Source organism: Theropithecus gelada, chromosome 15 (genome assembly GCF_003255815.1).
Source record: "Theropithecus gelada isolate Dixy chromosome 15, Tgel_1.0, whole genome shotgun sequence".
NCBI classification, from domain to species: domain Eukaryota; kingdom Metazoa; phylum Chordata; class Mammalia; order Primates; family Cercopithecidae; genus Theropithecus; species Theropithecus gelada.
In genome coordinates this window covers 10,203,696-10,224,397 of record NC_037683.1, presented here as the reverse complement: position 1 = coordinate 10,224,397, position 20,702 = coordinate 10,203,696, and the positions used below count along the sequence as shown (strand labels likewise).

At 49.0% G+C, this 20,702-nt stretch overlaps 1 protein-coding gene across 2 annotated transcripts in view; it reads right to left on the bottom strand.

Annotated features, from left to right (window-relative positions):
- ZER1 (zyg-11 related cell cycle regulator) overlaps positions 1-1,859 on the bottom strand; it is a 45,591-nt gene extending 43,732 nt beyond the window's left edge. For both annotated transcript variants that reach the window (XM_025358640.1, XM_025358641.1), the window contains exon 1: positions 1,506-1,859. The gene's annotated coding sequence lies outside the window, so the exon portion shown is untranslated. The remainder of the gene's footprint in view (positions 1-1,505) is intronic.
- Between the last annotated feature and the right edge of the window lie 18,843 nt (positions 1,860-20,702).

Genomic DNA, 20,702 nt, shown 5'->3' with positions numbered 1-20,702 from the left:
AAAAAAAAAAAAAAAAAAAAAAGAACGCTCTTGTCACCTTTTTTTTTTTTTTTAAGAACGCTCTTGTCACCCAGGCTGGAGTGCAATGGCACAATCTCAGCTCCCTGCAACCTCCACCTCCCGGGTTCAAGCAATTCTCCTGCCTCAGCCTCCTGAGTAGCTGGGATTGCAGACATGAGCCACCACGGCCAGCTAAATTTTTTTGGTACTTTTAGTAGAGATGGGGTTTCACCATGTTGGCCAGGCTGGTCTTGAACTCCTGACCTCAGGTGATCCAGCTGCCTCAGCCTCCCAAAGTGCTGAGATTACAAGCGTGAGCCACTGTGCCTGGCCCTCGTGCTGTTTCTTCAACTCACCAGGCATATGACCACAGGACCTTTGCATTTGCTGTGGAATGCTCTGCCACAAGAGAGCTACCTGGCTTGCTCCCTCACTTATCTCTGCTCAAAGGTCACCTTACTAGAGACCTTCCCTGAACACCCTCTATAAAAAGACAACTCCCAACTCCATTCCCATAGTCCTTCCTTCTTTATTTTTCTCCAAAGCACTTATTACCACCTTACATATCATGTTTATTATTTGCTGAATGAACAAATGAACCAAAGTAGCGAGGCCCTTCACCCCGGCCACCACTTTCTGCTCTAAGTATAGCCTCCTGTGACCCTTTTCAAAGCTATGCTTTCATGCTCATCCTCACCAGTTTGAAGCCTGAAGAGAAACATTCTGTGAAAGATCATATATGGGAGGATTTTCCCAAGACATCAGATATTCCCCTCCCCTTAAAAATCAAATGCACTAGCCAGGCGCGGTGGCTCATGCCTGTATTGCCAGCACTTTTGGAGGCTGGAGGGGGCGGATCACTCAAGCCCAGGAGTTCGAGACCAGCTTGGGGAACATAGTGATACCCCACCTCTATTTAAAAAAAAAAAAAAGGAAGAAAAGAAAAACAAAACAAAACGAATGGACTGACAAACACAGGCAAAGACTGGGGACCTGGGGCTCTTTCGGTCAAAGAGCAGCCAAGACAAGTTCCACCCACAGAGCCATAGTGGCCAGCACAGTCAGTTTCACTATCAACTCACCTGTCGGGCCGGCTCCCTTGGCCCTCCGGTTGCAACCTCACCTTGTTGGATTTCCCTATACTTTGTGTCATCCCTTTTGGGAGCTGATCCAGAATCCAAGTCGTCCCTGAGCTTCTAAGCACTTCTCTGGGGGAACTTAAGCTCATCCAACAGGTAGGAGGGGCAGAGGGTGGCCCTTTCAGCCTACACCGATCCCCCATCTTGTAGGGGCAAACGACAGAGCGTCATTTTCTTTCTGGAGGAAGGGAGCTCAGTTTTAAAGACACGATTCTCAGACCTGGCGGCAGGGATAGAGAAAGGAGCCCTCCCACCACTGGCCAAGATGGACCTCAGAGAGTGGTTGCAGCGGCGATGCTTAGGCCCAGTAGGCAGGAGACGAAGGAGGACGCAGGTACATCCCTTGGCCCGGGGTACGGGACCTACCCTGGATGGGGCTGCCCTCAGCGTCGGGAAGCGGACGTGATGCTTCGCAGGCGAGGAGGAGCGGAGAATGCAGCCCAGGAGAATCCGAGGCCAGAGCACCTCAGGAGGTTGGGGATCTCGTCAGGCTAGACCCGGGGTCCAGGGGAGACGGGGGTCGGCGGGGCGGAGCTTGGGATCCCGGGGACGGGAGCTCCGGGAGGAAGGGGGTCGCGACGGGGACCCCGTGGCGGTTACCTTGCCCTCAGGGCTGCCGGCGGGGCTGAGGCTCCCGGGCCCGGCCCCTCCCCCGATCCGGCTCCTACGGCTCGGAGGCTGCAGCCGCCGCCGCCTCCGCTGTCAACAAACCTGGGGCGCGTCACTTCCGGGGCCGCCCCTTAGCAACAGCGAACGGGTTCCCCCGATTAGTCCCGCGGTTAACGCGGGCGGCGACGGCAGAAGGTTCCGGCGACCGGCGGGCGGCTCCTTTCCCGGGCCCGGCAGATTAGGCCGGTGGAGGAGGCCGCCGGCTACGCCCCCAGGCCGCCTGAGAGAACGCGTCATTCAGGGCTCTCCCTGGCCTCCGAGGGGCCCATTCGTGGGACCCCGGGATCAGTGCCCGCCCGGGCGCTGCGGTTCACCTGAGCCCAACACTGCTGAAGGGCAGGACTGACTCTGGACGCCAGCCCCCTCCATCCAGCGCCCTACTGAACATGTCTTGCGTTCTCCACGGGTGGCTCACACTCGCGTGTCCACCCGCAGTCATCACCGTCCCCCAAAACGTGCTACTAACCTCCATCTAGGGCATGAGCCACCAGGCAACCGAGCTTCCAGATGGGAAATTGGGAGGCGACGTCGGCCCCTGCATTTCCCTGGGCCCCTTGTCCAGTCTCCAAGTCCTGAGGATCCTCTCAAACCAGTCCCTTCTGGCCGAGCGCAGTGGCTCACGCCTGTAATCCCAGCACTTTGGGAGGCCGAGGCACGCGGATCACCTGAGGTCAGGAGTTGGAGACCAGCCTGGCCAACACGGTGAAACGCCGTCTCTACTAAAAACACAAAAGTTTAGCCGAGCGTGGTGGTGCGCGCCTGTAATCCCAGCTACTCAAGAGACTGAAGCAGCAGAATCGTTTTAACCCAGGAGGCAGAGGTTGCAATAAGCTGAGATCGCACCACTGCACTCCAGCCTGGGCGACAGAGGGAGACTCCATCTCAAAACACCATCATTTCTTTTCTGGATTTATATTTTTTTCTTTTCTTTTCCTTTCTTTCTTTCTTTCTTTTTTTTTTTTTTTTTTTTTGAGAGACGGAGTTTCCCTCTTGTTGCCCAGGCTGGAGGGCAATGGCCCTCAGCTCACTACAAACTCCCCGGGTTCAAGCAATTATCCTGCCTCAGCCTTCAAGTAGCTGCGATTACAGGCGCCTGCTATCACGTCCAGCTAATTTTCGTATTTTTAGTAGAGATGGGGTTTCGCCATGTTGGGCAGGCTGGTCTCAAAGTCTTGGCCTCAGGTGATCCGCCCACCTCAGCCTCACAAAATGCTGGGATTACAGGCACCAGCCCGGGGCTTGCTTTCTATCCAATGTGAGAAACTCTGCCTTTTACTTGAAGTGTTTAGACCTTTACATTCACTGTGATTATTTTCCTGGTTGACTCTAAGTCCATTTTGCTATTTGTTTCTTTTCTTTTTTTTTTTGAGACGGAGACTCTCTCTGTAGCCCAGGCTGGAGTGCACTGGTGCGATCTTGGCTCACTGCAAGCTCTGCCTCCTGGGTTCACACCATTCTCCTGTCTCAGCCTCCCGAGTAACTGGGACTACAGGTGCCCACCACCACGCCCAGCTAATTTTTTGTATTTTTAGTAGAGACGAGGTTTCACCGTGTTAGCCAGGATGGTCTCGATCTCCTGACCTTGTGATCTGCCTGCCTTGGCCTCCCAAACTGCTGGGATTACAGGCGTGAGCCACAGTGCCCGGCCTGCTATTTGTTTCTTATTTCCTATTTGTTTTCTGTTTTCTTTCTTTTTCTGTTGTTGTTTGAGACAGAGTCTCGCAGTGTTGCCCAGGCTGGAGTGCAGTGGCTTGATCTCCACTCACCGCAACCTCCACCTCCCCCCCACCCCCCCACCCCCCCGCCGAGTTCAAACAATTGTCCTGCCTCAGCCTCCAGAGTGGCTGGGACTACAGGCACATGCTGCCACACCCAGCCTATTATTATTATTACTTTCTTTAATTTTAGTAGAGACAGGGTTTCCTGGTGTTGCCCAGGCTAGTCTCGAACTCCTGAGCTCAGGCAATCAGGCCACCTCGGTCTCCCAAACTGCTGGGATTACAGGCGTGAGCCACAAACCAGGCTTTTTTTTTTTTTTTTTTGTGAAACAGAGTTTCACTCTTGTTGCCCAGACTGGAGTGCAATGGCACAATCTTGGCTCACTGCAAACTCTGCCTCCCAGGTTCAAGTGATTCTCCTGCCTCAGTCTCCCAAGTAGCTGGGATTACAGGCGTGCACCACTACGCCCAGTTAACTTTTGTATTTTTAGTAGAGATGGGATTTCACCATGTTGGCCAGGCTGGTCTCGAACTCCTGACTTTGTGATGTGCCCGCCTCGGCCTCCCAAAGTGCTGATATAACAGACGTGAGCCACCACGCCCGGCCCAAGTGATGTATTAATATGAGAGTTCCCATATAGCCACATCCTCATCAACAATCGTTATTGTCTCTCTGATTATATCTATCTTAAGGAGTGTAAAACTGTACCTCCACCTCCTAGGCTCAAGCAGTCCTTCAACCTCAGCCTCCCAAGTAGCTGGGACTACAGGTACGCACCACCATGCCCAGCTAATTTTTGTATTTTTTGTAGAAATGGGGTCTCCTTATGTTGCCCAGGTTGATCTCCAACTCTTGGGCTTAAGCCTCAGCTTCGACAACCCCATCTGCTGAGAATATAGGTTGAGTCACTGCGCCAAGCCCAACAGCTTTTTTAAGGATTCAAGACTGTACGAACATAGCTGTAGGTGGTCAAAGATTAAAAGGTACTATGCAAGAAAAAAAATCCACAAACTTAGTTCTTGGAATGGAGGGGGCACCTGTCAAGAAAGGGTTCCTCAAGAAAAGAGCGTCTAGGCAGGGCGTGGTGGCTCGTGCCTGAAATCTCAGCACTTTGGGAGGCTGAGGTGGACAACACCTCAGATGGACAACACAGTGAAACCCTGTCTCTACTAAAAATACAAAAAAAAGAAAAGAAAAGAAAAGAAAAAAGTTAGCCAGGTGTAGTGGCATCTGCCTGTAGTCCCAGCTACTTGGGAGGCTGAGGCCAGACTGGGTGACAGAGCAAGACTCTGTCTCAAAAAAAAAAAAAGAAAGAAAGAAGAGAGGAAGGAAGGAAAGAGAGAGAGAGAGAAAGAGGGAGAGAAAAAAAAAGGAAAGAGAGAGAGAAAGAAAGAAAGTAAGAAAGAAAGAGAAAGAGAAAGAAAGGAAGGAAGGAAGAAAAAAAGAAAGAAAAAGAAAGGAAAGAAGGAAAGGAAGGAAGGAAGGACGGAAGGAAGGAAGGAAGGAAAGAAGGAAGGAAGGGGCTGAGCGCGGTGGCTCAAGCCTGTAATCCCAGCACTTTGGGAGGCTGAGGTGGACAACACCTCAGATGGACAACACAGTGAAACCCTGTGTCTACTAAAAATACAAAAAAAAAAAAAAAAAAAAGGCCAGGTGTAGTGGCAACTGCCTGTAGTCCCAGCTACTTGGGAGGCTGAGGCCAGACTGGGTGACAGAGCAAGACTCTGTCTCAAAAAAAAAAAGAAAGAAGAAAGGAAGGAAAGGAAAGAGAAAGAAAAAGAGAGAAAGAAAAGGAAAGAGAGAGAGAAAGAGATAGAAACGGAAAGAAAGGAAGGAAGGAAGAAAAAAAGAAAAAGAAAGAAGGAAGGAAGGAAGGGGGGGGGCGGGCTGAGTGTGGTGCCTCAAGCCTGTAATCCCAGCACTTTGGGAGGCCGAGACGCGTGGATCACAAGGTCAGGAGATCAAGACCAGCCTGGCTAACACGGTGAAACCCTGTCTCTACTAAAAAATACAAAAAACTAGCCAGGCGAGGTGGTGGGCGCCTGTAGTCCCAGCTACTCGGGAGGCTGAGGCAGGAGAATGGCGTAAACCCAGGAGGCGGAGCTTGCAGTGAGCCGAGATCACGCCACTGCAACTCCAGCCTGGGTGACAAAGCAAGACCCCCTCTCAAAAAAAAAAAAAAAGGAAGGAAGGACAAGGGAAGGGAAGGGAGGAGGGAGAGAGAGAGAGAGAGAGAGAGAGGGAAAGAGAGAAAAGAAAGAAAAAGGAAGGAAGGAAGAGAGAGAGAGAGAAAGAAAAAGAAAAAGAAAAGAAAAAAGACAAGACAGGCCAGGCGCGGTGGCTCAAGCCTGTAATCCCAGCACTTTGGGAGGCCGAGGCGGGTGGATCACGAGGTCAGTAAATCAAGACCATCCTGGCTAATACGGTGAAACCCCGTCTCTACTAAAAATACAATAAAAATTAGCCGGGCGAGGTGGCGGGCGCCTGTAGTCCCAGCTACTCCGGAGGCTGAGGCAGGAGAATGGCGTGAACCCGGGAGGCGGGGCTTGCAGTGAGCCGAGATTGCGCCACTGCATTCCAGCCTGGGCGACACAGAGAGACTCCGTCTCAAAAAAAAAAAAAGAAAAAAGAAAAAAGACAAGAGCGAGCCGGGCACAGCAGCTCACATTTGTAATCCCAGCACTTTGGGAGACTGAGGCAGGCAGATCACCTGAGGTCGGGAGTTCATGACCATCCTGACCAAAATGGAGAAAACCCATCTCTACTAAAAATACAAAATTAGCCTGGTGTGGTGTCGCATGCCTGTAATCCCAGCTACTCAGGAGGCTGAGATAGGAGAATTGCTTAAACTCGGGAAGCGGAGGTTGCTGTGCACTGAGATGGCGTCATTGCATTCCAGCCTGGGCAACAAGAGCAAAACTGCATCTCAAAAAAAAAAAAAAGCGGGGCACAGTGGCTCATGTCTTCATGCCTGTAATCCCAGCACTTTGTGAGGCCGAGGCTGGCAGATCATGAGGTCAAGAGATCAAGACCATCCCTGGCCAACATGGTGAAACCCGCATCTCTACTAAAAATACAAAAATTAGCTGGGTGTGGTGGCGCATGCCTGTAGTTCCAGCTACTTGGGAGGCTGAGGCAGGATAATCACTGGAATCCAGAAGGCAGTGAGCCAAGATGGTGCCAGTGCACTTCAGCCTGGACAACATGAGCAAAACTCCATCTCAAAAAGAGAAAAAGAAAAGAAAGAAAGACAGACAAGCCCTCACTTTGGGAGGCTAAAGTGGGAAGCTCACTTGAATCCAGGAGTTTGAGACCAGCAAGGGCAATGTAGTGAGATCCTGTCTCTACAAAAAATTTAAAAATTAGTGAGGTATGGTGGCACGTGCCTGTAGTCCCAGCTACTCAGGAGCATCTCTTGAACCCAGAGGGTTGAGGATTTAGTAAGTCATGATGGTGCACTGCACTGCAGCCTGGGTGACAGAATGAGACCCTGCCTCTAAAAGTTTTTAATTCCAAAAAAGCAAGCCTCAACAAAATGCTGCCTATAATAAACCTACTTTAAATGTAAAGACAGAGATAGTTTCAAAGTAAGAGGCTGAAAGAAGATATAGTTTTGATATAGCAAGCCAAATTCAGCAGCATATTAAAATAACAATATCCTATGACCGAGTGAGATGTGGGAGTGGGATTTATTGTTGGAATTCAAGGACGGTTCAGGGTATGAAAATCAAGCACTGTAGGCTGGGCTCAGTGGCTCATACCTGCAATCCCAGCAATTTGGGAGCCTGAGGTGGGCAGATCACCTGAGGTCAGGAAATCAAGACTAGCCTGGCCAACATGGTGAAACCCTGTCTCAACTAAAAACACAAAAATTAGCCAGATGTGGTGGCAGGCAGCTGTAGTCCTAGCTACTCAGGAGGCCGAGGCAGAAGAATCGCTTGAACCCGGGAGGTGGAGGTTGCAGTGATCTGAGATCGAGCCACTGCACTCCAGCCTGGGTGACAGAGCAAGACTCTGTCTCAAAAAAAAAAAAAAAAAAAAATCGGCCAGGTGCCATGGCTCATGCCTGTAATCCCAGCACTTTCAGAGGCCGAGGTAGGTGGATCACCAGCTCAGGAGTTCGAGACCAGCCTGAGCAAGATGGCAAAACCGTCTCTACTAAAAATACAAAAATTAGCCAGGTGTGGTGGCAGGTGTCTGTAATCCCAGCTACTTGAGAGGCCGAGACAGGAGAATTGCTTGCACCCTGGAGGCAGAGGTTGCAGTGAGCCGAGATCAGGCCACTGCACTCTAGCATGGGCAACAGAGCAAGACTCTGTTTTTAAAAATAAAAGGAGAAAGAAAACCTTAGGCTGGGCACGGTGGCTCAAGCCTGTAATCCCAGCACTTTGGGAGGCTGAGGCGGGTGGATCATGAGGTCAGGAGATCGAGACCATCCTGGCTAACATGGTGAAACCCCGTCTCTACTAAAAATACAAAAAACTAGCCGGGCACGGTGGCGGGCGCCTGTAGTCCCAGCTACTCGGAGGCTGAGGCAGGAGAATGGCGTGAACCTGGGAGGCGGAGCTTGCAGTGAGCCGAGATCGCGCCACTGCACTCCAGCCTCACAGCGCGAGACTCCGTCTCAAAAAAAAAAAAAAAAAAAAAAGAAAACCTTAAATAATGCACAAAAATTTATTAGAGCCGATAAATGAATTTAGCAGAGTTGCAAGATACAAAAGCAACACGCAAAAATCAGTTGCATTTCCATATACTTTTTTTTTTCTTCTTTTTGAGACCGAGTTTCACTCTTGTTGCCCAGGCTGGAGTGCAATGGCGCGATCTCGGCTCACTATAACCTCCGCCTCCCGGGTTCAAGCAATTCTCCTGCCTCAGTCTCCCTAGTAGCTGAGATTACAGGCACACGCCACCACGCCCAGCTAATTTTGTATTTTTTAGTAGAGACAGGGTTTCCCCATGTTGGTCAGGCTGGTCTCGAACTTCCCACCTCAGGTGATCTGCCTGCCTTGGCCTCCCAAAGTGCTGGGATTACAGGCGTAAGCCACCACTCCCGGCCGCATTTCCATATACTTTTAAAAAAAATCTGAAAAAGAATTTAATAAAACCAGTTCCATTTACAAGAGCATCAAAAAGAATAAAATATGATAAATTTAACCAAGGAGGTGAAAGACTTGTACACTGAAAACTACAAAACATTGCTAAACAAAATTAAAGAATACCTAACTAGGCTGGGTACAGTGGCTCACACCTGTAATCCCAGCACTTTGGGAGGCCGAGGCTGGCAGATCACCTGAGGTCAGGAATTCAAGACCAGCCTGGCCAACACGGTGAAACCCCGTCTTTACTAAAAATACAAAAATTAGCCAGGCATAGTGGCAGACGCCTTTAATCCCAGCTACTCGGGAGGCTGAGGCAGGAGAATCATTTGAACCCAGGGGGGCAGAGGTTGCAGTGAGCCAAGATTGTACCACTGCACCCCAGCCTGGGCAACAGAGTGAGACTCTGTCTCAAAAAAAAAAAAAAAAATTCCCCACCGGGCTCAGTGGCTCATGCCTGTAATCTCAGCACTTTGGGAGGCTGAGGCGGACGGATCACGAGGTCAGGAGATTGAGACCAGCCTGGCCAACATGGTGAAACCCATTCTCTACTAAAAATACAAAAATTAGCTGGGCATGGTGGCACATCTGTAGTCTCAGCTACTCAGGAGGCTGAGGCAGGAGAATCACTTGAACCCGGGATACAGAGGTTTCAGTGAGCTAAGATTGCACCATTGCACTCCAGCCTGGGAGACAGGGCAAGACTGTGTCTAAAAAAAAAGAAAAGAAAAAAAAGAAAAAAAAAGTCCCAATGGTGGTTTTTGAAATACAGAAAAATTCATTCTAATATTCCGATGGAATCTCAAGGTACCCTTGGTAGCGGAAACAAACTTGAAAAAGAACAAAGTTAGAGAACTCAAATGCAAATCAAAACCACAGTGAGATGCCACTTCTCACCTACTAGGATGAGTATCATTTAAAAAAAGAAAGCTGGCGTGGTGGCTCATACCTGTAATCCCAGCACTTTGGGAGGCCGAGGTGGACGGATCACCTGAGATTGGGAGTTCGAGACTAGCCTGACCAACGTGGAGAAACGCCGTCGCTACTAAAAATACAAAATTAGCCAGGCATGGTGGCATATGCCACCGTGCCTGTAATCCCCACTACTCAGGAGGCTGAGGCAGGAGAATCGTTTGAACCCAGGAGGCGGAGGTTGCAGTGAGCTGAGATTGCACCACTGCACTCCAGTCTGGGCAACAAGAGCGAAACTCCGTCTCAAAATAAAATTAAAATAAAGAGTCATGGTGGCTCATGGCTGTAATCCCAGCACTTTGGGAGGCCAAGGCAGGCAGACAATTTGAGCCGAGGAATTCAAGACCAGCCTAGGCAACGTGGTGAAAACGCATCCCTACAAAAAATACAAAAATTAGCCAGGCGTGGTGGCACTTGCCTGTGGTCTGAGCTACTTGGGAGGCTGAAGTGGGAGGATTGCTTGAGCCTAGGAGGCAGAGGTTGTAGTGAGATGAGATTGTGCCACTGCACTCCAGCCTGGGTAGCAGAGTAAGATCCTGTCTCAGAAAAAAAAATAAAAATAAAAAAATAAAGCTTATTAACAATAACAAGAGATTGGAATCACAGGGAATTGGTTAATAAGAAGTTTTTTAAAAAAAACTCTAAAGAATATAGGAATAGCAGATATAAGGAGCAGATAATACCCCTTGGGGTAAGATACAGCTCTTAAAGAAACAGACTTCCCCAGAGATCCAAACCTTGTTAGAAAGACAAGGCAACTGGGCGCAGTGGCTCACGCCTGTAATCCCAGCACTTTGGGAGGCCAAGGAGGGCAGATCACAAGGTCAGGAGATTGAGACCATCCTGGCTAACACAGTGAAACCCTGTCTCTACTAAAAACACAAAAAATTAGCCTGGTGTGGTGGTGGGTGCCTGTAGTCTGAGCTACTCAGGAGGCCGAGGCAGGAGAATGGCGTGAACCCGGGAGGCGGAGCTTGCAGTGAGCTGAGATTGCGCCACTGCACTCCAGCCTGGGTGACAGAGCAAGACTCCATCTAAAAAAAAAAAAATTAGCTGGGCTTGGTGGCATGTGCCTGTAAGTCCCAGTCACTTGGGAGGCTGAGGCAGAAGAATCGCCTGAACCCGGGAGGTAGAGGTTGCAGGGAGCTGAAATTGTGCCACTGCACTTCGGCCTGGAAACAGAGCAAGACTCTGTATCAAACAAACAAAAAAAAGCCGGGCGCGGTGGCTCAAGCCTGTAATCCCAGCACTTTGGGAGGCCGAGACGGGCGGATCACGAGGTCAGGAGATCGAGACCATCCTGGCTAACACGGTGAAACCCCGTCTCTACTAAAAATACAAAAAACTCGCCGGGCGAGGTGGTGGGCGCCTGTAGTCCCAGCTACTCGGGAGGCTGAGGCAGGAGAATGGCGTAAACCCGGGAGGCGGAGCTTGCAGTGAGCTGAGATCCAGCCACTGCACTCCAGCCCGGGCGACAGAGCGAGACTCCGTCTCAAAAAAAAAAAAAAAGAAAAAGAAAAAGAAAGGAAAAGGCTGTGGCTCAATGAATGGTAGCAAAGTCATGGTGATGCTGCACTGATGAAACTTTCTGGAAATCTACCTTTGAAACTTGCTGGAAATCAGCTGTGGTGTCATGTTGAAACCAACCCAATTGTCCCACAGAACTGATGTATATGGTTTATTTTGAATAAATGTAGAAGTTGACCTTCAGGAGTCTTGAAACTTGAAAATGTTACACTTGTCTTATCTGAATTTCTTTCCCAGAAAACCAACTATCAGGCCTCCCAGATAGATAGTATCAAGGAACTGAAGCTTCCCAGATCACAGCATCTGTACCATGAGACACCAGACCCTTCACTAGTGATGATTACCTGACCACCTGCCACCTGCTTCCTGTTGAACAACTCCTCTATCCTATCCTCCCCTAATTCCTGTTTTCCTGTATGTAGCTACTTTTCTTTCCTGCTGTATAAACTCCTAATTTTAGTTGGTCAGTGAGATGGATTTGAAGCTGATCTCCCACCTCCTTGGCTGCAGTACCTGATTAAAGCTTTCTTTCCTGGCAGTACTGGTTGTCTCAGTGATTGGCTTTCTATGCAGCCAGCAGCAAGACCTAGACGAAACCCCTGGTGTTTTGGTAATAATGTCACAGAACTTGCCAGAAACCAGCCATCTAAGGTTCTTGGGAAAGCTATTTACGGGGACGTGTCCCACTAGAGGCTCCTTTCTGAAAATAATGCCAGAGAAGAGTGTTGGGAGACATTCCTGGCTACTGGCAATGAAATAGTAGGCAGGCGCTGGACAAGTCCCTTGTTCTGTAGAAGCCTGCCTACCAAGCACACCAGAACTGGAAAGGAAAACCCATTCCATGCAGGAAAAAATAGTTAAAGGTCCTAAATCGCCGGGCGCGGTGGCTCAAGCCTGTAATCCCAGCACTTTGGGAGGCTGAGGCGGGTGGATCACGAGGTCAGCAGATCAAGACCATCCTGGCTAACACGGTGAAACCCCGTCTCTACTAAAAAATACAAAAAACTAGCCGGGCGAGGTGGTGGGCGCCTGTAGTCCCAGCTACTCGGGAGGCTGAGGCAGGAGAATGGCGTAAACCCGGAAGGCGGAGCTTGCAGTGAGCTGAGATCCGGCCACTGCACTCCAGCCTGGGCGACAGAGCGACACTCCGTCTCAAAAAAAAAAAAAAAAAAAAAAAAAGGTCCTAAATCCATTTCCTCAGAGCAGGAAATGATGACAGAATTTGAAGCTGAGAGTCAAGAAATTGATTACTGGCACATAGTGTAATCTTTTTACATCATTTGATTTTTATGTTAGCAGCTTTCGAAACTATTTATTTCCAAAATTAGTTTGTTGTTGTTTGTTTGTTTTCGAGACAGGATTTTGCTCTGTTATGCCAGCTGGAGTGCAGTGGTATAGCACAGCTCACTGCAGCCTCAAACATCTAGGTTCAAGCAATTCTCCTGCCTCAACCTCCCAAGCAGCTAGGACTACAGGTGTGTGCCACCATGCCCTGCTAATTATTTCTGTTAAATTTTTGTAGGCTGGGTGTGGAGCTCACTCCTGTAATCCCAGCACTTTAGGAGGCAGGTGGACTGCTTGAGCTCAGGAGTTCGAGATCAGCCTGGGCAACATGGCAAAACCCTGTCTCTACAAAAAATACTAAAAATTAGCCAGGCATGTTGCCACAGGTATGTGCTCCCAGCTACTCAGGAGGTTGAGGCAGAGGATCTCTTGAGCCCAGAAGGTTGAGGCTGCAGTGAGCCAAGATCCCACCACTGTACTCAGCCTGGGTGGCACAGTGAGACCATGTCTCAAAAAAAAAAAAAAGAATTTTTTTTTTTAAAGATGGGATCTTGCTATATTGCACAGGCTAGTCTTGAACTCTTGACCTCAAGTTGTCCTCCTGCCTTGGCCTCCCAAAGTGCTGGGATTACAGATCATCTTGTTCAGCCTATTTCCAAAATTTTTCATTACCCCAAATAGAAACTGTAACCATTAAGCCATAACTCCCCATTCTCCATCTCCATAGTCCCTGATGACATCTAATCCACTTTTATTTTTTATAAATTTGCATATCCTAGCTACCTTATACAAGTACAATCATATAGTGTTTGTCCTTTTGTGACTGGCTGTGATAGTTAGCATAATGTCTTCAAGGTTCATCATATTGTAGCATGTAAAAAAAACCGTGATATGAGGCTGGGCGCAGTGGCTCAAGCCTGTAATCCCAGCACTTTGGGAGGCCGAGACGGGCGGATCACGAGGTCAGGAGATCGAGACCATCCTAGCTAACCCAGTGAAACCCCGTCTCTACTAAAAAAATACAAAAAACTAGCCGGACGAGATGGCATGTGCCTGTAGTCCCAGCTACTCAGGAGGCTGAGGCAGAAGAATGGCATAAACCCAGGAGGCGGAGCTTGCAGTGAGCTGAGATCCGGCCACTGCACTCCAACCTGGGCAACAGAGCCAGACTCCGTCTCAAAAAAAAAAAAAAAAAGTAAAAAAACCGTGATATGAGGCCGGGTGTGGTGACTCATGCCTGTAATCCCAGCACTTTGGGAGGCCAATATGGGCGGATCATGAGGACAGGAGATCAAGACCATCCTGGCTAACACAGTGAAACCCCATCTCTACTAAAAATACAAAACATTAGCTGGGCGTGGTCGTGGGCATCTGTAGTCCCAGCTACTCGGGAGGCTGAGGCAGGAGAATGGCATAAACCCGGGAGGTGGAACTTACAGTGAGCCGAGATCATGCCACCGCACTCCAGCCTGGGCAACAGAGCAAGACTGTCTCAAAAAACAAAAACAAAAAACCCCATGATATGTATATACAACATTTTGTTTATCCATTCATCTGCTGATGGTCACATGAAATGTGTCCACCCTTTGGCTATTGGGAATAGTGCTGCAATTGGCATACAACTATCTGTTCCTGCTTTTTCTTTTTTTTTTTTTTTTTCTCACTCTGTCACCCAGGCTGGAGTGCAGCAGATTGATCATGGCTCACTGCAGCCTCCAACCTCCCGGGCTCAAGTGATCCTCCCACCTTAGCCTCCTGAGTAGCTGGGACACCAGGTGTGTGCTGCCATGACTGGATACATTTTAAAATTTTTTGTAGAGATGGGGGTCTCATTATGTTGCCCAAGCTGGTCTGGAATTCCTGCCTCAAGCAATCCTCCTGCCTTGGCCTCCCAGAGTGCTGCGATTACAAGCATGAGCCACTGCACCCAGCCCTGTCCATGCTTTTAATGCCTAGGAGTGGAAGTGCTGAGTCATAGGGTAATTCTATGTTTAGCTTTTTGAGGAACTGTCATGCTATTTTCCATAGCAGCTGCACCATTTTACATTCCCTCCAGCACATGTGTGGGTTTCTATCTCTCCACATGCTTGTCAGCAATTATTACTGTCTCTTTTTTTTTCTTTTTGTTTTTTTGAGACAGGGTCTCACTCTGTAGCCTGGAGTACAGTGGCATGATCTCAGCTCACTGCAATCTCCACACTGCAGCCTGGGGACAGAACGAGGCCTCGTCCCGGGCTAGGGGGGGAATGTGGTGGTGGTGATTGAAAAATGTACAATAGGCCAGGCGCAGAGGCTGGCCTATCTCAGTACTTTGGGAGGCCACAAGGTCAGGAGATCGAGACCATCCTGGCCAACATTATGAAACCCCGTCTCTACTAAAAATACGAAAACTAGCCGGGTGTGGTGGCGGGCACCTGTAATCCCAGCTACTTAGGAGGCTGAGGCAGGAGAATCGCTTTAACCCTGGAGGCAGAGGTTACAGTGAGCTGAGATTGTGCCATGGCACTCCAGCCCAGCCAACAACAGCGAAACTGTCTCAAAAAAAAAAAAAAAAAAAGTACAATAAAGAATGGGCAATGGGACCAGGCACGGTGGCTCATGACTGTAATCTCAGCACTTTGGGAGGCCAAGGTGGGGAGATCACCTGAGGTCAGGAGTTCAAGACCAGCCTACCCAACACGGAGAAACCCGTCTCTACTAAAAATACAAAAATTAGCTGGGCATAGTGGCGCATGCCTGTAATCCCAGCTACTTGGGAGGCTGAGGTAGGAGAATTGCTTGAACTCAGAAGGCGGAGGTTGCGGTGAGCGGAGATTGCACCACTGCACTAAAAAAGAATGGGCAATAGAAGGCCAGGTGCTGCCGGACACAGTGGCTCATGTCTGTAATCCCAGGACTTTGGGAGGCCAAGGCGGGAGAATCACCTGAGGTCAGGAGTTTGAGGCCAGCCTGGCCAGCATGATGAAAACTTGTCTCTACTAAAAATACAAATTTTTTTTTTTTTTTTTTTTTTTTTTTTTTGAGGCAGAGTCTCACTCTCTTGCCCAGGCTGGAGTGCAGTGGCCGGATCTCAGCTCACTGCAAGCTCCGCCTCCCGGGTTTACGCCATTCTCTTGCCTCAGCCTCCCGAGTAGCTGGGACTACAGGCGCCCGCCACCTCGCCCGGCTGTTTTTTTGTATTTTTTTTTAGTAGAGACGGGGTTTCACCGTGTTAGCCAGGATGGTCTCGATCTCCTGACCTCGTGATCCGCCCGTCTCGGCCTCCCAAAGTGCTGGGATTACAGGCTTGAGCCACCGCGCCCGGCCCAAAAATACAAATTTTTTTAAAAGGAAAAAGATATAAAAATCAGCCAGGCATGGTGGTATGAACCTTTAATCCTAGCTACTTGGAGGCTGAGGCAGGAGAATCACTTGAACCCAGAAGGCAGAGGTTGCTGTGAGCTGGAGATCACCCCATTGCACTCCGGCTTCGGCAACAAGAGTGAGATTCCATCTCAAGAAAAAAAAAAAGAAGGCCAGGAGCAGTGGCTCATGCCTGTAATCCCAGCGCTTTGGAAGGGTGAGATGGGCAGACACTTGAGATCAGGAGTTTGAGACCAGCCTGGCCAACATGATGAAACCCTATCTCTACCTCAAAATACAAAAATCAACTGGGAGTGGTGGCATGCGCCTGTAGTCCCAGCTTCTCAGTAGGCAGAGATTGCGCCACTGCACTCCAGCCTGGGTGACAGAGTGAGACCATGTCTCCAAAAAAAAAAAAAGAATGAAGAGTATATATGGATAGCAAACATGTGAAGAGATGCTCAACATCATATGTCTTTAGGCAAATGCATGTTAAAGCAGGAGATACCACTTCACATCTACTGAAATGTCTAAGATTAAAAAGACTGACCACATCAAGTATTGGTGAGGATGTGGTACAACAGCAACTCTCATACACTGCTGGGGTAGGTGTTAAATAATACAACCATTTTGGAAAATATTTAAGCAGTTTCTTTTTTTTAATTTGTTTTCTTTCTATTTATTTATTTAAATGGACTGTCACTCTGTTGCCAGGCTGGAGTGCAGTGGCGTGATCTCGGCTCACTGCAACTTCTGTCCCGGGTTCGATTGATTCTCCTGCCTCAGCCTCCTGAGTAGTTGGGACTACAGGCACCTGCCACCATGTCCAGCTAGTTTTTTGTATTTTTAGTAGAGACAGGGTTTCACCATGTTGGCCAGGATGGTCTCGATCTCTTGACCTGGTGATCCGCCTGCCTCAGCCTCCCAAAGTGCTGGGATTACAGGCGTGAGCCACTGCACCCGGCCTATTTATTTATTCATTTATTTATTTATTTATTGAGACAGAGTCTCACTCTGTTGTCCAGGCTGGAGTACAGTGCCAGGATCTTGGCTCACTGCAACCAATGAATGGATAAATTATGGTATATTCATATAGTAGAATCTACATAGCAACAAAAAGGAAGGACGTGATCATACATGTTACAACATATATAAATCTCAAAATAATTATGTTGAGTTAAAGAAGCCAGATAAAAAGAAGTATATAGTTCATGCTTCCCTTTTTTTTTTTTTTTTTGAGACGGAGTCTCACTGTGTCTCCCAGGCTGGAGTGCAGTGGCGCGATCTCGGCTCACTGCAAGCTCCGCCCCCCGGGTTCACGCCATTCTCCCGCCTCAGCCTCCCAAGTAGCTGGGACTACAGGCGCCCGCTACCCCGCCCGGCTAGTTTTTTGTATTTTTAGTAGAGACGGGGTTTCACCATGTTAGCCAGGATAGTCTCGATCTCCTGACCTTGTGATCCACCCGCCTCGGCCTCCCAAAGTGCTGGGATTACAGGCTTGAGCCACCGCGCCCGACCCATGCTTCCCTTTATATAAAATTCTGGAAAATGCAAACTCATCTGTGGTGACAGAAAGCACATCAGTGGTTGCCTGGGTATGGGGTGGGTGGGGTGGGCAGAAAGAGGGTAGGAAGAAATACCAAGGGGCAGGAGGAATGTTTTGGGGACTAATAGGTGTGTTTATTATTTTAACTGTGGTGATGGTTTCATAGGTATATATACATATATATATATAGAGAGAGAGAAATTGTAATCTTAAAATGTGTGCTTTAGGCCAGGTGTGGTGGCTCAAGCCTGTAATCCCAGCACTTTGGGAGGCCAAGGCGGGCAGATCACGAGGTCAAGAAATCGAGACCATCCTGGCCAACATGGTGAAACCAGGTCTCTACTAAAAATACAAAAATTAGCTGAGCGTGGTGGTGGGCGCCTGTAATCCTAGCTACTTGGTAGGCTGAGGCAGGAGAACCGCTTCAACCCGTGAGGTAGAGGTTGTAGTGAGCTGAGATCTCACCACTGCACTCCAGCCTGGGTGACAGTGGGAGACTCCATCTGAAAAAAAAAAAAAAAAATTAGCCAGGTGTGGTGGTACGTGCCCGTAAGCCCATCTACTTGGGAGGCTGAGGCAGGAGAATCACTTGAACCTGGGAGTCGGAGGTTGCAGTGAGCTGAGATCAGGCCACTGTACTCCAGCCTGGGAGTCAGAGGACTGAGACTCCATCTCAAAATAAAAAAATTTAAAATATTCAAAAATAAGGCCAGGCACGGTGGCTCACGCCTGTAATCCTAGCACTTTGGGAGGCCAATGTGGGTGGATAACGAAGTCAGGAGATCGAAACCATGCTGGCCAAAATGGTGAAAACCCATCTCTACTAAAAATACAAAAATTAGCCAGGCATGGTGGCGTGCGCCTGTAATCCCAGCTACTCAGGAGACTGAAGCAGGAGAATCGCTTGAACCCAGGAGGTGGAGGTTGCAGTGAGCCGAGATTGCATCACTGAACTCCAGCCTGGGCGACAGAGTGAGACTCCATCCCTCCAAAAAAGAAAAAAAAAAAGCATGGTTTATGGAATGTCAGTTATTAATCTCAATAAAGCTGTTAAAATTGTACTAAAATAAAACCATTGGGGGAAACTGGGTGAAGAGTACAAATAACCTCCTGTATTATCATGGTAACTTTCTGTGCAATTACAATGTTTCAAAAATAAAGAATTTAAAAGGTTTTTAAAAATAAGCGTACAAGGCCAGGCATGGTGGCTCATGCCTGTAATGCCAGCACTTTGGGAGGCCGAGGTGGGTGGATTACCTGAGGTCAGGAGTTGGAGACCAGCCTGGCCAACATGGTGAAACCCTGTCTCTACTAAAAATACAAAAATTAGTTGGTTGTGGTGGCACGAGCCTATAATCCCAGCTACTTGAGAGATTGAGACAGGAGAATTGCTTGAACTGGGAGGGGGAGGTTGCAGTGAGCCGAGATGGACCCACTGCATTCCAGCCTGGGTGACAGAATGAGACTCTGTCTATAAAAAAAAAAAAAAAAGCATACACATTTATTTAAAAAATAGCATAAATACTTGTCAAATTGCTTTGTGAAAGGCTGTATCAGTTTAACTCTTTTTATTTATTTATTTATTTTAGATGGAGTTTTGCTCTTGTTGCCCAGGCTGGAGTGCAGTGGTGTAATCTCGGCTCACCACAACCTCCACCTCCTGGGTTCAAGCGATTCTCCTGCCTCAGCCTCCTGAGTAGCTGGGATTACAGGCATGCGTCACCAAGCCCAGCTAGTTTTTTCTGTATTTTTTTGTAGTGATGGGATTTCTCCACATTGGTCAGGCTGGTCTCGAACACCCAACCTCAGGTGATCCACCCATCTCAGCCTCCCAAAATGCTGGGATTACAGGCGTGAGCCACCGCGCCTGGCCTATTTATTTTTGAGACAGGGTCTTCCTCTGTCACCCAGGCTGCAGTGCAGTGGTGCAATCATGGTTCACCCTATCCTGGAACTCCTGCCCTCAAGCAATTCTCCAGTCTCAGTCTCCCAAGTAGATGGGACTACAGCTATGGGCCACTATACTCAGTTATTTTATTTTTTTTTTCAGACTGTGTCTCGCTCTGTCACCAAGCTGCAGTGCAGTGGTGCGATCTCGGCTCACTGCAACCTCTGCCTCTCAGGTTCAAGCAATTCTCCTGCTTCAGCCTCCTGAGTAGCTGGGATTACAGGTGCGCATCACCACACCCGGCTAATTTTTGTATTTTTAGTAGAGACAGGGTTTCACCTTGTTGGTCAGGCTGGTCTCAAACTCCTGACCTCGTGATCTGCCCGCTTCAGCCTCTCAAAGTGCTAGGATTTACAGGCATGAGCCATCGCGCCCGGGCCAACCTATTTTTCTTTTTTTTTTTTCTTTTTTTGAGACGGATTCTCGCTCTGTCGCCCAGGTTGGAGTGGAGTGCAGTGACCAGATCTCAGCTCACTGCAAGCTCTGCCTCCCGGGTTTACGCCATTTTCCTGTTCCCGAGTAGCTGGGACTACAGGCGCCCGCCACCTCGCCCGGCTAGTTTTTTTTTTTTTTTTTTTTTTTTTTTTTTGAGACGGAGTCTGGCTCTGTCGCCCAGGCTGGAGTGCAGTGGCCGGATCTCAGCTCACTGCAAGCTCCGCCTCCCGGGTTTATGCCATTCTCCTGCCTCAGCCTCCCGAGTAGCTGGGACTACAGGCGCCCACCACCTGGCCCGGCTAGTTTTTTGCATTTTTTAGTAGAGACGGGGTTTCACCGTGTTAGCCAGGATGATCTCGATCTCCTGACCTCGTGATCCGCCCGTCTCGGCCTCCCAAAGTGCTGGGATTACAGGCTTGAGCCACCGCGCCCGGCGTTTTTTGTATTTTTTAGTAGAGACGGGGTTTCACCGTGTTAGCCAAGATGGTCTCGATCTCCTGACCTCGTGATCCGCACGTCTCAGCCTCCCAAAGTGCTGGGATTACAGGCTTGAGCTACCGCGCCCGGCCCCTATTTTTTTAAAGATATTATTTGTGTGTGTGTGTGTGTGTGTTTTCCTGTCTTCCTAACATTTTATAGGGTTGGCTGGTATACTTTTTATAAAAAAAAGGGTTGGGCCGGGCACGGTGGTTCATGGGAGTCCCTGCTATACAGGCCTTGAGGACTCTGCAGAGACCAAGATAAGCTGGGGGGCCTGCCCAGTTGAGCAGGGGAGGCCGAGACTCCTGTAACAATCTTGCAGTAGTTAATTACAGGGCTTGCAAGGAAGACGACAGGGTGACACATATATTGCGTAAGTAGACACTGAGGCCCAGGGAAGCGCAAGGAATAGTCCAGAGACATACAGTCTGCACTGTCACCGGCGGGTTCTCAAATTTGGCCGGCAGGATCCGCGGCCCTGGGGACTCCCGGCCCGCTATTGCCACGCCCACCCGACCCGAGGTTGCCCCGCCCAACCAGGTCAG